Raw genomic sequence first — 17,377 nt, forward strand, 5'->3', positions numbered from 1 at the left:
TGTTATAGCTGCTGTATTTATATATTAGCTGCCAATAGTGCCCCCCTCTCTGTTTTACCCTGTTTCTGTAGTGCAGGACTGCAGGGGAGAGTCAGGGAGCCGTCCTTCCAGCGGAGCTGTGAAAGAAAATGGCGCTTGTGTGCTGAGGAGAAAGGCTCCGCCCCCTTCACGGCGGCCTTTTCTCCCGCTTTTTTCAGGAAACTGGCAGGGGATAAATGCATCCATATAGCCCAGGAGCTATATGTGATGCATTTTTTTTTAGCCATATAAGGTTTTTATATCGTTTTTATTGCGTCTCAGGGCGCTCCCCCCCAGCGCCCTGCACCCTCAGTGACCGGAGTGTGAAGTGTGCTGAGAGCAATGGCGCACAGCTGCAGTGCTGTGCGCTACCTTATTTGAAGACAGGAACGTCTTCTGCCGCCGCTTTCTCCGGACCTCTTCGCTCTTCTGGCTCTGTAAGGGGGCCGGCGGCGCGGCTCCGGGACCCATCCAGGCTGAACCTGTGATCGTCCCTCTGGAGCTAATGTCCAGTAGCCAAGAAGCCCAATCCACTCTGCAGTCAGGTGAGTTCGCTTCTTCTCCCCTTAGTCCCACGATGCAGTGAGCCTGTTGCCAGCAGGACTCACTGAAAATAAAAAACCTATTTAAACTTTTACTTCTAAGCAGCTCAGGAGAGCCACCTAGCTTGCACCCTTCTCGTTCGGGCACAAAAATCTAACTGAGGCTTGGAGGAGGGTCATAGGGGGAGGAGCCAGTGCACACCAGCTAGTCTAAAGCTTTTACTTTTTGTGCCCAGTCTCCTGCGGAGCCGCTATTCCCCATGGTCCTTACGGAGTTCCCAGCATCCACTAGGACGTCAGAGAAACTATGTTTGTGTCACCTGTGGCTGCAGATCTGCCACACTATGCAGTGGACGCAGACCACACTGATAGCCACCGGTACTGGAGCGTAGTGACAGCTTGGACAGGCACTTGAGAGGTAAAAATGTCTGATTAATTACCCGGACCGTGACACATCACAGGGATTGGGACACCCAGTGTGCCAAAAAGAACCCCTTGTGCATGCCGAAAGTGCGCACAACCAAATAGGTCCATTTTCTTTACTCTGCGGGTGTCCCCAGCAACTCAGTGCCGACTCCTACTCAGTGACCGGATCTGGGCACTGCACCATAAGGTCACAGTGAAGTACGCAGTCACTGAGGAGGAACCGGCTCTGGCAGTCCTTTCTCATAGATACTAGAGATGAGCGGGTTCGGTTTCTCTGAATCCGAACCCGCACGAACTTCATGTTTTTTTTCACGGGTCCGAGCGACTCGGATCTTCCCGCCTTGCTCGGTTAACCCGAGCGCGCCCGAACGTCATCATGACGCTGTCGGATTCTCGCGAGGCTCGGATTCTATCGCGAGACTCGGATTCTATATAAGGAGCCGCGCGTCGCCGCCATTTTCACACGTGCATTGAGATTGATAGGGAGAGGACGTGGCTGGCGTCCTCTCCGTTTAGAATAGATTAGAGAGACACTTGATTTACTAATTTTGGGGAGCATTAGGAGTACTCAGTACAGTGCAGAGTTTTGCTGATAGTGACCACCAGTTTTATTTATAATCCGTTCTCTGCCTGAAAAAAGCGATACACAGCACACAGTGACTCAGTCACATACCATATCTGTGTGCACTGCTCAGGCTCAGGCCAGTGTGCTGCATCATCTATTATCTATATATAATATTATATATATCTGATTATCTGTCTGACTGCTCAGCTCACACAGCTTATAATTGTGGGGGAGACTGGGGAGCACTACTGCAGTGCCAGTTATAGGTTATAGCAGGAGCCAGGAGTACATAATATATTATATAGTGAGTGACCACCAGACACACAGTGCAGTTTATTTAATATATCCGTTCTCTGCCTGAAAAAAGCGATACACACAGTGACTCAGTCAGTCACATACCATATCTGTGTGCACTGCTCAGGCTCAGGCCAGTGTGCTGCATCATCTATATATATTATATATCTGTCTGACTGCTCAGCTCACACAGCTTATAATTGTGGGGGAGACTGGGGAGCACTACTGCAGTGCCAGTTATAGGTTATAGCAGGAGCCAGGAGTACATAATATTATATTAAAACAGTGCACACTTTTGCTGCAGGAGTGCCACTGCCAGTGTGACTAGTGACCAGTGACCTGACCACCAGTATATATAATATTAGTAGTATACTATCTCTTTATCAACCAGTCTATATTAGCAGCAGACACAGTACAGTGCGGTAGTTCACGGCTGTGGCTACCTCTGTGTCGGCACTCGGCAGCCCGTCCATAATTGTATATACCACCTAACCGTGGTTTTTTTTTCTTTCTTTATACATACATACTAGTTACGAGTATACTATCTCTTTATCAACCAGTCTATATTAGCAGCAGACACAGTACAGTGCGGTAGTTCACGGCTGTGGCTACCTCTGTGTCGGCACTCGGCAGCCCGTCCATAATTGTATATACCACCTAACCGTGGTTTTTTTTTCTTTCTTTATACATACATACTAGTTACGAGTATACTATCTCTTTATCAACCAGTCTATATATTAGCAGCAGACACAGTACAGTGCGGTAGTTCACGGCTGTGGCTACCTCTGTGTCGGCACTCGGCAGCCCGTCCATAATTGTATATACCACCTAACCGTGGTTTTTTTTTCTTTCTTTATACATACATACTAGTTACGAGTATACTATCTCTTTATCAACCAGTCTATATATTAGCAGCAGACACAGTACAGTGCGGTAGTTCACGGCTGTGGCTACCTCTGTGTCGGCACTCGGCAGCCCGTCCATAATTGTATATACCACCTAACCGTGGTTTTTTTTTCTTTCTTTATACATACATACTAGTTACGAGTATACTATCTCTTTATCAACCAGTCTATATATTAGCAGCAGACACAGTACAGTGCGGTAGTTCACGGCTGTGGCTACCTCTGTGTCGGCACTCGGCAGCCCGTCCATAATTGTATATACCACCTAACCGTGGTTTTTTTTTCTTTCTTTATACATACATACTAGTTACGAGTATACTATCTCTTTATCAACCAGTCTATATATTAGCAGCAGACACAGTACAGTGCGGTAGTTCATGGCTGTGGCTACCTCTGTGTCGGCACTCGGCAGCCCGTCCATAATTGTATATACCACCTAACCGTGGTTTTTTTTTCTTTCTTTATACATACATACTAGTTACGAGTATACTATCTCTTTATCAACCAGTCTATATATTAGCAGCAGACACAGTACAGTGCGGTAGTTCACGGCTGTGGCTACCTCTGTGTCGGCACTCGGCAGCCCGTCCATAATTGTATATACCACCTAACCGTGGTTTTTTTTTCTTTCTTTATACATACATACTAGTTACGAGTATACTATCTCTTTATCAACCAGTCTATATTAGCAGCAGACACAGTACAGTGCGGTAGTTCACGGCTGTGGCTACCTCTGTGTCGGCACTCGGCAGCCCGTCCATAATTGTATATACCACCTAACCGTGGTTTTTTTTTCTTTCTTTATACATACATACTAGTTACGAGTATACTATCTCTTTATCAACCAGTCTATATATTAGCAGCAGACACAGTACAGTGCGGTAGTTCACGGCTGTGGCTACCTCTGTGTCGGCACTCGGCAGCCCGTCCATAATTGTATATACCACCTAACCGTGGTTTTTTTTTCTTTCTTTATACATACATACTAGTTACGAGTATACTATCTCTTTATCAACCAGTCTATATATTAGCAGCAGACACAGTACAGTGCGGTAGTTCACGGCTGTGGCTACCTCTGTGTCGGCACTCGGCAGCCCGTCCATAATTGTATACTAGTATCCAATCCATCCATCTCCATTGTTTACCTGAGGTGCCTTTTAGTTGTGCCTATTAAAATATGGAGAACAAAAATGTTGAGGTTCCAAAATTAGGGAAAGATCAAGATCCACTTCCACCTCGTGCTGAAGCTGCTGCCACTAGTCATGGCCGAGACGATGAAATGCCAGCAACGTCGTCTGCCAAGGCCGATGCCCAATGGCATAGTACAGAGCATGTCAAAACCAAAACACCAAATATCAGTAAAAAAAGGACTCCAAAACCTAAAATAAAATTGTCGGAGGAGAAGCGTAAACTTGCCAATATGCCATTTACCACACGGAGTGGCAAGGAACGGCTGAGGCCCTGGCCTATGTTCATGGCTAGTGGTTCAGCTTCACATGAGGATGGAAGCACTCAGCCTCTCGCTAGAAAACTGAAAAGACTCAAGCTGGCAAAAGCACCGCAAAGAACTGTGCGTTCTTTGAAATCCCAAATCCACAAGGAGAGTCCAATTGTGTCGGTTGCGATGCCTGACCTTCCCAACACTGGACGTGAAGAGCATGCGCCTTCCACCATTTGCACGCCCCCTGCAAGTGCTGGAAGGAGCACCCGCAGTCCAGTTCCTGATAGTCAGATTGAAGATGTCAGTGTTGAAGTACACCAGGATGAGGAGGATATGGGTGTTGCTGGCGCTGGGGAGGAAATTGACCAGGAGGATTCTGATGGTGAGGTGGTTTGTTTAAGTCAGGCACCCGGGGAGACACCTGTTGTCCGTGGGAGGAATATGGCCGTTGACATGCCAGGTGAAAATACCAAAAAAATCAGCTCTTCGGTGTGGAGGTATTTCACCAGAAATGCGGACAACAGGTGTCAAGCCGTGTGTTCCCTTTGTCAAGCTGTAATAAGTAGGGGTAAGGACGTTAACCACCTCGGAACATCCTCCCTTATACGTCACCTGCAGCGCATTCATAATAAGTCAGTGACAAGTTCAAAAACTTTGGGTGACAGCGGAAGCAGTCCACTGACCAGTAAATCCCTTCCTCTTGTAACCAAGCTCACGCAAACCACCCCACCAACTCCCTCAGTGTCAATTTCCTCCTTCCCCAGGAATGCCAATAGTCCTGCAGGCCATGTCACTGGCAAGTCTGACGAGTCCTCTCCTGCCTGGGATTCCTCCGATGCATCCTTGCGTGTAACGCCTACTGCTGCTGGCGCTGCTGTTGTTGCCGCTGGGAGTCGATGGTCATCCCAGAGGGGAAGTCGTAAGCCCACTTGTACTACTTCCAGTAAGCAATTGACTGTTCAACAGTCCTTTGCGAGGAAGATGAAATATCACAGCAGTCATCCTACTGCAAAGCGGATAACTGAGTCCTTGACAACTATGTTGGTGTTAGACGTGCGTCCGGTATCCGCCGTTAGTTCACAGGGAACTAGACAATTTATTGAGGCAGTGTGCCCCCGTTACCAAATACCATCTAGGTTCCACTTCTCTAGGCAGGCGATACCGAGAATGTACACGGACGTCAGAAAAAGACTCACCAGTCTCCTAAAAAATGCAGTTGTACCCAATGTCCACTTAACCACGGACATGTGGACAAGTGGAGCAGGGCAGGGTCAGGACTATATGACTGTGACAGCCCACTGGGTAGATGTATGGACTCCCGCCGCAAGAACAGCAGCGGCGGCACCAGTAGCAGCATCTCGCAAACGCCAACTCTTTCCTAGGCAGGCTACGCTTTGTATCACCGCTTTCCAGAATACGCACACAGCTGAAAACCTCTTACGGCAACTGAGGAAGATCATCGCGGAATGGCTTACCCCAATTGGACTCTCCTGTGGATTTGTGGCATCGGACAACGCCAGCAATATTGTGTGTGCATTAAATATGGGCAAATTCCAGCACGTCCCATGTTTTGCACATACCTTGAATTTGGTGGTGCAGAATTTTTTAAAAAACGACAGGGGCGTGCAAGAGATGCTGTCGGTGGCCAGAAAAATTGCGGGACACTTTCGGCGTACAGGCACCACGTACAGAAGACTGGAGCACCACCAAAAACTACTGAACCTGCCCTGCCATCATCTGAAGCAAGAAGTGGTAACGAGGTGGAATTCAACCCTCTATATGCTTCAGAGGTTGGAGGAGCAGCAAAAGGCCATTCAAGCCTATACAATTGAGCACGATATAGTAGGTGGAATGCACCTGTCTCAAGTGCAGTGGAGAATGATTTCAACGTTGTGCAAGGTTCTGATGCCCTTTGAACTTGCCACACGTGAAGTCAGTTCAGACACTGCCAGCCTGAGTCAGGTCATTCCCCTCATCAGGCTTTTGCAGAAGAAGCTGGAGGCATTGAAGAAGGAGCTAAAAGGGAGCGATTCCGCTAGGCATGTGGGACTTGTGGATGCAGCCCTTAATTCGCTTAACAAGGATTCACGGGTGGTCAATCTGTTGAAATCAGAGCACTACATTTTGGCCACCGTGCTCGATCCTAGATTTAAAGCCTACCTTGGATCTCTCTTTCCGGCAGACACAGGTCTGCTGGGGTTGAAAGACCTGCTGGTGACAAAATTGTCAAGTCAAGCGGAACGCGACCTGTCAACATCTCCTCCTTCACATTCTCCCGCAACTGGGGGTGCGAGGAAAAGGCTCAGAATTCCGAGCCCACCCGCTGGCGGTGATGCAGGGCAGTCTGGAGCGACTGCTGATGCTGACATCTGGTCCGGACTGAAGGACCTGACAACGATTACGGACATGTCGTCTACTGTCACTGCATATGATTCTCTCAACATTGATAGAATGGTGGAGGATTATATGAGTGACCGCATCCAAGTAGGCACGTCACACAGTCCGTACTTATACTGGCAGGAAAAAGAGGCAATTTGGAGGCCCTTGCACAAACTGGCTTTATTCTACCTAAGTTGCCCTCCCACAAGTGTGTACTCCGAAAGAGTGTTTAGTGCCGCCGCTCACCTTGTCAGCAATCGGCGTACGAGGTTACATCCAGAAAATGTGGAGAAGATGATGTTCATTAAAATGAATTATAATCAATTCCTCCGCGGAGACATTGACCAGCAGCAATTGCCTCCACAAAGTACACAGGGAGCTGAGATGGTGGATTCCAGTGGGGACGAATTGATAATCTGTGAGGAGGGGGATGTACACGGTGATATATCGGAGGGTGAAGATGAGGTGGACATCTTGCCTCTGTAGAGCCAGTTTGTGCAAGGAGAGATTAATTGCTTCTTTTTTGGGGGGGGTCCAAACCAACCCGTCATATCAGTCACAGTCGTGTGGCAGACCCTGTCACTGAAATGATGGGTTGGTTAAAGTGTGCATGTCCTGTTTTGTTTATACAACATAAGGGTGGGTGGGAGGGCCCAAGGACAATTCCATCTTGCACCTCTTTTTTCTTTTCTTTTTCTTTGCATCATGTGCTGATTGGGGAGGGTTTTTTGGAAGGGACATCCTGCGTGACACTGCAGTGCCACTCCTAGATGGGCCCGGTGTTTGTGTCGGCCACTAGGGTCGCTAATCTTACTCACACAGTCAGCTACCTCATTGCGCCTCTTTTTTTCTTTGCGTCATGTGCTGTTTGGGGAGGGTTTTTTGGAAGGGACATCCTGCGTGACACTGCAGTGCCACTCCTAGATGGGCCCGGTGTTTGTGTCGGCCACTAGGGTCGCTAATCTTACTCACACAGCTACCTCATTGCGCCTCTTTTTTTCTTTGCGTCATGTGCTGTTTGGGGAGGGTTTTTTGGAAGGGACATCCTGCGTGACACTGCAGTGCCACTCCTAGATGGGCCCGGTGTTTGTGTCGGCCACTAGGGTCGCTAATCTTACTCACACAGCTACCTCATTGCGCCTCTTTTTTTCTTTGCGTCATGTGCTGTTTGGGGAGGGTTTTTTGGAAGGGACATCCTGCGTGACACTGCAGTGCCACTCCTAGATGGGCCCGGTGTTTGTGTCGGCCACTAGGGTCGCTAATCTTACTCACACAGCTACCTCATTGCGCCTCTTTTTTTCTTTGCGTCATGTGCTGTTTGGGGAGGGTTTTTTGGAAGGGACATCCTGCGTGACACTGCAGTGCCACTCCTAGATGGGCCCGGTGTTTGTGTCGGCCACTAGGGTCGCTAATCTTACTCACACAGCTACCTCATTGCGCCTCTTTTTTTCTTTGCGTCATGTGCTGTTTGGGGAGGGTTTTTTGGAAGGGACATCCTGCGTGACACTGCAGTGCCACTCCTAGATGGGCCCGGTGTTTGTGTCGGCCACTAGGGTCGCTAATCTTACTCACACAGCTACCTCATTGCGCCTCTTTTTTTCTTTGCGTCATGTGCTGTTTGGGGAGGGTTTTTTGGAAGGGACATCCTGCGTGACACTGCAGTGCCACTCCTAGATGGGCCCGGTGTTTGTGTCGGCCACTAGGGTCGCTTATCTTACTCACACAGCGACCTCGGTGCAAATTTTAGGACTAAAAATAATATTGTGAGGTGTGAGGTATTCAGAATAGACTGAAAATGAGTGTAAATTATGGTTTTTGAGGTTAATAATACTTTGGGATCAAAATGACCCCCAAATTCTATGATTTAAGCTGTTTTTTAGTGTTTTTTGAAAAAAACACCCGAATCCAAAACACACCCGAATCCGACAAAAAAAATTCGGTGAGGTTTTGCACGGCCGCGGAACCGAACCCAAAACCAAAACACAAAACCCGAAAAATTTCAGGCGCTCATCTCAGATACATCAGACTCATAGGGGAGAATTCAAATGTTTGAAAATTCGGTTGGGTGTCAGATTTTTCATAGATAGGTAAAAACAGACCCCAAACTGATTTTTCAAACATTTGAATTCCCCCCATAAATGTAAATGTATGCATAGGACTGTTGATTGATAGAGGAGCCCGAAATTACAGTAGCATTATGTGTAAATCAAAACCAGACCCAGTGGTTTTCTTTCATTCTTTTTGCCACACATCTGACCACCACCAATTTGAAGTCACTGACCAGCATTTGAAGAAGTTCACATAAAGGGGGGTACACACGGAGCGATGCTCAGCTAATTTCTAAACAACCTAGTCAGATTGCTTAGAAATTAGCTGAACATCGCTCCGTGTGTAGGGGTGCTGGCGACAGCGATGCACGGTCCCGCGCATCGCTATCGCCAGTTCTAGATTGGCCTGCATGCAGGCGCAATCTGGCAAGTCGCTCATTTCACCGCTGGGTGTAATGAGCGGCCCCCCTTGTCTCCCCCCCCCCCCCCTCGCTCAGCACATAGCGCTGTGCTGAGCGTGGGGAAGAGATGTGTGCTGAGCAGTCTGTGCTAGACCGCTCAGCACACCAGCACACATCTCTGGGGAAATCTCCCCATCAGTACAGCCCTTAAGAAGCGTTGAAACCTTATCGAAGTAACACAGGGGGTTATTCCGAGTTGATCGCTAGCAGAAAATGTTCGCTGTGCAGCGATGATGCAAAAAAAACGGCACTTCTACGCACGCGTATGTGGCGCAGTGCGCACGCGCGACGTACTTTCACAACAGCCGATGTATTTTTACACAAGCGAAGCTTTTCAGTCGCAATGGCCGCCGCAGAGTGATTGACATGAAGTGGGCGTTTCTGGGTGTCAACTGGCCGTTTTCAGGGAGTGCTCGAAAAAACACAGGTGTGCCAAGAAAAATGCAGGCGTGGCTGGCCGAACGCAGGGCGTATCTGTGACCTCAAATCCGGAACTGAATGGTCTGAAGAGATCGCAAGCGCTGAGTGGGTCTGGAGCTACTCTAAAACTGCACAATTTTCTTTGTAGCCGCTCTGCGATCCTTTCATTCGCACTTCTGCTAAGCTAAAATACACTCCCAGAGGGCGGCGGCTTAGCGTTTGCACGACTGCTAAAAACTGCTAGCGAGTGATCAACTCAGAATGACCCCCACAGTTGCCAAACCTACAGTATTAATACCAAGAGTAAATCATAGAGACAAGTGAGTCCTGAGCCCCAGGCACTCATATACTCCTGGTCTCTTTATAAAGTATATTGGGTGCCATGGCTGATTATGTCCTTGTGTGGACTTAGAACACCTATAAGGACATGTTTTTGATCATATTCACTCAGAGCTCTTTTAATTTTCAATGCACACTGGAAAATATAGCTCACCTTCTTCCCAGGGACAAAAGCAGGATTTCAAGATGGGGTTTCCAGGTCATGTCACCAAAGTGTGCATGAGCACCATGCAAGAGAGTGTGGCTGTCATTTTATATGATTTCTCACGACTGTGGCATTACCCCCCTTCACCACCACCTTCTTTTTCCCGCTAGTAAGAGCCTGGTGCTGGATGTTGGAAACATAGTTGTGCCTATTAAAATATGGAGAACAAAAATGTTGAGGTTCCAAAATTAGGGAAAGATCAAGATCCACTTCCACCTCGTGCTGAAGCTGCTGCCACTAGTCATGGCCGAGACGATGAAATGCCAGCAACGTCGTCTGCCAAGGCCGATGCCCAATGGCATAGTACAGAGCATGTCAAAACCAAAACACCAAATATCAGTAAAAAAAGGACTCCAAAACCTAAAATAAAATTGTCGGAGGAGAAGCGTAAACTTGCCAATATGCCATTTACCACACGGAGTGGCAAGGAACGGCTGAGGCCCTGGCCTATGTTCATGGCTAGTGGTTCAGCTTCACATGAGGATGGAAGCACTCAGCCTCTCGCTAGAAAACTGAAAAGACTCAAGCTGGCAAAAGCACCGCAAAGAACTGTGCATTCTTTGAAATCCCAAATCCACAAGGAGAGTCCAATTGTGTCGGTTGCGATGCCTGACCTTCCCAACACTGGACGTGAAGAGCATGCGCCTTCCACCATTTGCACGCCCCCTGCAAGTGCTGGAAGGAGCACCCGCAGTCCAGTTCCTGATAGTCAGATTGAAGATGTCAGTGTTGAAGTACACCAGGATGAGGAGGATATGGGTGTTGCTGGCGCTGGGGAGGAAATTGACCAGGAGGATTCTGATGGTGAGGTGGTTTGTTTAAGTCAGGCACCCGGGGAGACACCTGTTGTCCGTGGGAGGAATATGGCCGTTGACATGCCAGGTGAAAATACCAAAAAAAATCAGCTCTTCGGTGTGGAGGTATTTCACCAGAAATGCGGACAACAGGTGTCAAGCCGTGTGTTCCCTTTGTCAAGCTGTAATAAGTAGGGGTAAGGACGTTAACCACCTCGGAACATCCTCCCTTATACGTCACCTGCAGCGCATTCATAATAAGTCAGTGACAAGTTCAAAAACTTTGGGTGACAGCGGAAGCAGTCCACTGACCAGTAAATCCCTTCCTCTTGTAACCAAGCTCACGCAAACCACCCCACCAACTCCCTCAGTGTCAATTTCCTCCTTCCCCAGGAATGCCAATAGTCCTGCAGGCCATGTCACTGGCAAGTCTGACGAGTCCTCTCCTGCCTGGGATTCCTCCGATGCATCCTTGCGTGTAACGCCTACTGCTGCTGGCGCTGCTGTTGTTGCCGCTGGGAGTCGATGGTCATCCCAGAGGGGAAGTCGTAAGCCCACTTGTACTACTTCCAGTAAGCAATTGACTGTTCAACAGTCCTTTGCGAGGAAGATGAAATATCACAGCAGTCATCCTACTGCAAAGTGGATAACTGAGTCCTTGACAACTATGTTGGTGTTAGACGTGCGTCCGGTATCCGCCGTTAGTTCACAGGGAACTAGACAATTTATTGAGGCAGTGTGCCCCCGTTACCAAATACCATCTAGGTTCCACTTCTCTAGGCAGGCGATACCGAGAATGTACACGGACGTCAGAAAAAGACTCACCAGTCTCCTAAAAAATGCAGTTGTACCCAATGTCCACTTAACCACGGACATGTGGACAAGTGGAGCAGGGCAGGGTCAGGACTATATGACTGTGACAGCCCACTGGGTAGATGTATGGACTCCCGCCGCAAGAACAGCAGCGGCGGCACCAGTAGCAGCATCTCGCAAACGCCAACTCTTTCCTAGGCAGGCTACGCTTTGTATCACCGCTTTCCAGAATACGCACACAGCTGAAAACCTCTTACGGCAACTGAGGAAGATCATCGCGGAATGGCTTACCCCAATTGGACTCTCCTGTGGATTTGTGGCATCGGACAACGCCAGCAATATTGTGTGTGCATTAAATATGGGCAAATTCCAGCACGTCCCATGTTTTGCACATACCTTGAATTTGGTGGTGCAGAATTTTTTAAAAAACGACAGGGGCGTGCAAGAGATGCTGTCGGTGGCCAGAAAAATTGCGGGACACTTTCGGCGTACAGGCACCACGTACAGAAGACTGGAGCACCACCAAAAACTACTGAACCTGCCCTGCCATCATCTGAAGCAAGAAGTGGTAACGAGGTGGAATTCAACCCTCTATATGCTTCAGAGGTTGGAGGAGCAGCAAAAGGCCATTCAAGCCTATACAATTGAGCACGATATAGGAGATGGAATGCACCTGTCTCAAGTGCAGTGGAGAATGATTTCAACGTTGTGCAAGGTTCTGATGCCCTTTGAACTTGCCACACGTGAAGTCAGTTCAGACACTGCCAGCCTGAGTCAGGTCATTCCCCTCATCAGGCTTTTGCAGAAGAAGCTGGAGGCATTGAAGAAGGAGCTAAAAGGGAGCGATTCCGCTAGGCATGTGGGACTTGTGGATGCAGCCCTTACTGTAATTCGCTTAACAAGGATTCACGGGTGGTCAATCTGTTGAAATCAGAGCACTACATTTTGGCCACCGTGCTCGATCCTAGATTTAAAGCCTACCTTGGATCTCTCTTTCCGGCAGACACAGGTCTGCTGGGGTTGAAAGACCTGCTGGTGACAAAATTGTCAAGTCAAGCGGAACGCGACCTGTCAACATCTCCTCCTTCACATTCTCCCGCAACTGGGGGTGCGAGGAAAAGGCTCAGAATTCCGAGCCCACCCGCTGGCGGTGATGCAGGGCAGTCTGGAGCGACTGCTGATGCTGACATCTGGTCCGGACTGAAGGACCTGACAACGATTACGGACATGTCGTCTACTGTCACTGCATATGATTCTCTCAACATTGATAGAATGGTGGAGGATTATATGAGTGACCGCATCCAAGTAGGCACGTCACACAGTCCGTACTTATACTGGCAGGAAAAAGAGGCAATTTGGAGGCCCTTGCACAAACTGGCTTTATTCTACCTAAGTTGCCCTCCCACAAGTGTGTACTCCGAAAGAGTGTTTAGTGCCGCCGCTCACCTTGTCAGCAATCGGCGTACGAGGTTACATCCAGAAAATGTGGAGAAGATGATGTTCATTAAAATGAATTATAATCAATTCCTCCGCGGAGACATTGACCAGCAGCAATTGCCTCCACAAAGTACACAGGGAGCTGAGATGGTGGATTCCAGTGGGGACGAATTGATAATCTGTGAGGAGGGGGATGTACACGGTGATATATCGGAGGGTGAAGATGAGGTGGACATCTTGCCTCTGTAGAGCCAGTTTGTGCAAGGAGAGATTAATTGCTTCTTTTTTGGGGGGGGGTCCAAACCAACCCGTCATATCAGTCACAGTCGTGTGGCAGACCCTGTCACTGAAATGATGGGTTGGTTAAAGTGTGCATGTCCTGTTTTGTTTATACAACATAAGGGTGGGTGGGAGGGCCCAAGGACAATTCCATCTTGCACCTCTTTTTTCTTTTCTTTTTCTTTGCATCATGTGCTGATTGGGGAGGGTTTTTTTGGAAGGGACATCCTGCGTCACACTGCAGTGCCACTCCTAGATGGGCCCGGTGTTTGTGACGGCCACTAGGGTCGCTAATCTTACTCACACAGTCAGCTACATCATTGCGCCTCTTTTTTTCTTTGCGTCATGTGCTGTTTGGGGAGGGTTTTTTGGAAGGGACATCCTGCGTGACACTGCAGTGCCACTCCTAGATGGGCCCGGTGTTTGTGTCGGCCACTAGGGTCGCTAATCTTACTCACACAGCTACCTCATTGCGCCTCTTTTTTTCTTTGCGTCATGTGCTGTTTGGGGAGGGTTTTTTGGAAGGGCCATCCTGCGTGACACTGCAGTGCCACTCCTAGATGGGCCCGGTGTTTGTGTCGGCCACTAGGGTCGCTAATCTTACTCACACAGCTACCTCATTGCGCCTCTTTTTTTCTTTGCGTCATGTGCTGTTTGGGGAGGGTTTTTTGGAAGGGACATCCTGCGTGACACTGCAGTGCCACTCCTAGATGGGCCCGGTGTTTGTGTCGGCCACTAGGGTCGCTTATCTTACTCACACAGCGACCTCGGTGCAAATTTTAGGACTAAAAATAATATTGTGAGGTGTGAGGTATTCAGAATAGACTGAAAATGAGTGTAAATTATGGTTTTTGAGGTTAATAATACTTTGGGATCAAAATGACCCCCAAATTCTATGATTTAAGCTGTTTTTTAGTGTTTTTGGAAAAAAACACCCGAATCCAAAACACACCCGAATCCGACAAAAAAAATTCGGTGAGGTTTTGCCAAAACGCGTTCGAACCCAAAACACGGCCGCGGAACCGAACCCAAAACCAAAACACAAAACCCGAAAAATTTCAGGCGCTCATCTCTAATATATAGATGATGCAGCACACTGGCCTGAGCCTGAGCAGTGCACACAGATATGGTATGTGACTGACTGAGTCACTGTGTGTATCGCTTTTTTCAGGCAGAGAACGGATATATTAAATAAACTGCACTGTGTGTCTGGTGGTCACTCACTATATAATATATTATGTACTCCTGGCTCCTGCTATAACCTATAACTGGCACTGCAGTAGTGCTCCCCAGTCTCCCCCACAATTATAAGCTGTGTGAGCTGAGCAGTCAGACAGATATATATAATATTATATATAGATAATAGATGATGCAGCACACTGGCCTGAGCCTGAGCAGTGCACTCAGATATGGTATGTGACTGACTGAGTCACTGTGTGTATCGCTTTTTTCAGGCAGAGAACGGATATATTAAATAAACTGCACTGTGTGTCTGGTGGTCACTCACTATATAATATATTATGTACTCCTGGCTCCTGCTATAACCTATAACTGGCACTGCAGTAGTGCTCCCCAGTCTCCCCCACAATTATAAGCTGTGTGAGCTGAGCAGTCAGACAGATATATATAATATTATATATAGATAATAGATGATGCAGCACACTGGCCTGAGCCTGAGCAGTGCACACAGATATGGTATGTGACTGACTGAGTCACTGTGTGTATCGCTTTTTTCAGGCAGAGAACGGATATATTAAATAAACTGCACTGTGTGTCTGGTGGTCACTCACTATATAATATATTATGTACTCCTGGCTCCTGCTATAACCTATAACTGGCACTGCAGTAGTGCTCCCCAGTCTCCCCCACAATTATAAGCTGTGTGAGCTGAGCAGTCAGACAGATATATATAATATTATATATAGATAATAGATGATGCAGCACACTGGCCTGAGCCTGAGCAGTGCACACAGATATGGTATGTGACTGAGTCACTGTGTGCTGTGTATCGCTTTTTTCAGGCAGAGAACGGATTATAAAGTAAACTGCACTGTCCTCACTAGTAAACTCTCTCCACTCAGTCTCTACACTTCTACAGTAACAGTACTCCTCCTAGTCAGCTCCAGTAAATCTCTCTCAGTCTCTTATAATCTAAATGGAGAGGACGCCAGCCACGTCCTCTCCCTATCAATCTCAATGCACGTGTGAAAATGGCGGCGACGCGCGGCTCCTTATATAGAATCCGAGTCTCGCGATAGAATCCGAGCCTCGCGAGAATCCGACAGCGTTATGATGACGTTCGGGCGCGCTCGGGTTAACCGAGCAAGGCGGGAAGATCCGAGTCGCTCGGACCCGTGAAAAAAAACATGAAGTTCGTGCGGGTTCGGATTCAGAGAAACCGAACCCGCTCATCTCTAGTAATAACATTGAAATCTGTCATACTCCGTTCTCTCTACTAGCTCAGAGCAGCGGGAGCTGGGAAGTGCAGGACAGTGGGCAGCTGAGGAGAGATTGAATGTGCTTATTTCTGCAGCCTCTTGTTGAAAAGTTGTGGGAAGTAGGAAAACTGTTAATTTTTTTTAAAGTTGATCAATCATCTCTGCCACTATAATAAATAAAAATGTTGGAAATGTCTGGAAATCCCGGCTTTAATATCCCTAGGTTGGATTGCAATCCTTGTGAATGAATGCTGGGGGCCACCCCTCGCCGGGCAAGGCCGTCCAGCATGCTGACCGCTGCTCACCGACCCCCCCCCCCCCCTTGATCAAGCACAAATTGCACCGCAATTTGTGCTTAATCTCAGAAATTAGGGTTGCCTCCTGACGGCGCAGCTTGGCTGTGCCCGCAGTAGGCCTACTGCTATCTTTCTGATTGTGGCGGCTGCGTGTGACATCTCGCAGCCGCCACAATCACACCCACGCCCCCTATTGTATAATGCCGCCCCCATTTCCCCGCCTCTGCCCCCCACAACGCTACGTCTCCGCCTAGGAAATGGAACGTTGCCTCCCCCCTTGCCCTACGAATGCCTCTGCCTGCTTGACAGGCAGAGACGTTTGCATGCTCTGCGGGCGCCCGCAGAAAATGTGGGCGCATGGGCAGGACGGGAGGTATGGACGCGCTTACATCCGCTTAGCAATTTTTGTAGTTGGGTCAGCCCCAAAATGCATAATGTAGGGAGAACCAACATATAGAGCTACTGAGAGTGTGGAGAAAATTAATTCATCCTGGAACTCATTTCTGCCCTTGCCGAGATCACTTATGATCATAATTTCCTTTAGTGTGGCTTTTGCACATGATACTTGTTTTACAACATCCTTATAAGTCAGCTTTGTGGATTCCATCTGGTGCCCACAGAACATATTGTAACAGCTGCATGCCTGGAAAAAATGGAGTCACTACTTTCCTCTCCAATCTGGCATGATGCTGAGACTTTGGTAATGTCATCAAAGGCTGGTCACGCATTGATAGCGGACAACCATGGATTGTGCCTTCAGGGACATAAAGTACCCCGGCCATCTAATATGTCAATGGTTACAGTACCTTTTCCGTTCTAAGGCCATCTGTGTTAAATTGAGGAACTGTCTGATCTCTTCTATTGATATATTGCATGCTTCTTTCTTACAATAACAGTTCATGCAACATAGAACCTTAAAAGTAACTACAAGAACTTTATTCCAAACACACAGATGTGTTACATGTAGAGAACTATAAGGCCCTCCAGCGTCAGTACTATGGTCTTCAGTTAATTGCAGATACCGATATAATTAAAACGTACCTGTCACTGTCACATGACTCATTCTAAAAGTGCTTCACACCTGTCCATAAAGAGTAAGACAAATTACAGCTGGATCTACTGTACCGATAAAAATAACTTGATTTTCTAACTAGAGATGTGCGGCGGACACTTTTTGTGTTTTGTATTTTGGTTTTGGATCTGGATCCTTGCTCGAGTTTTAGATCTGGATTGGTTTTGCCAAAACCACCCTTTCGGGTTTTGGTTTTGGATCTGGA

This window comes from Pseudophryne corroboree, chromosome 2, assembly GCF_028390025.1.
Source record: "Pseudophryne corroboree isolate aPseCor3 chromosome 2, aPseCor3.hap2, whole genome shotgun sequence".
NCBI lineage: Eukaryota > Metazoa > Chordata > Amphibia > Anura > Myobatrachidae > Pseudophryne > Pseudophryne corroboree.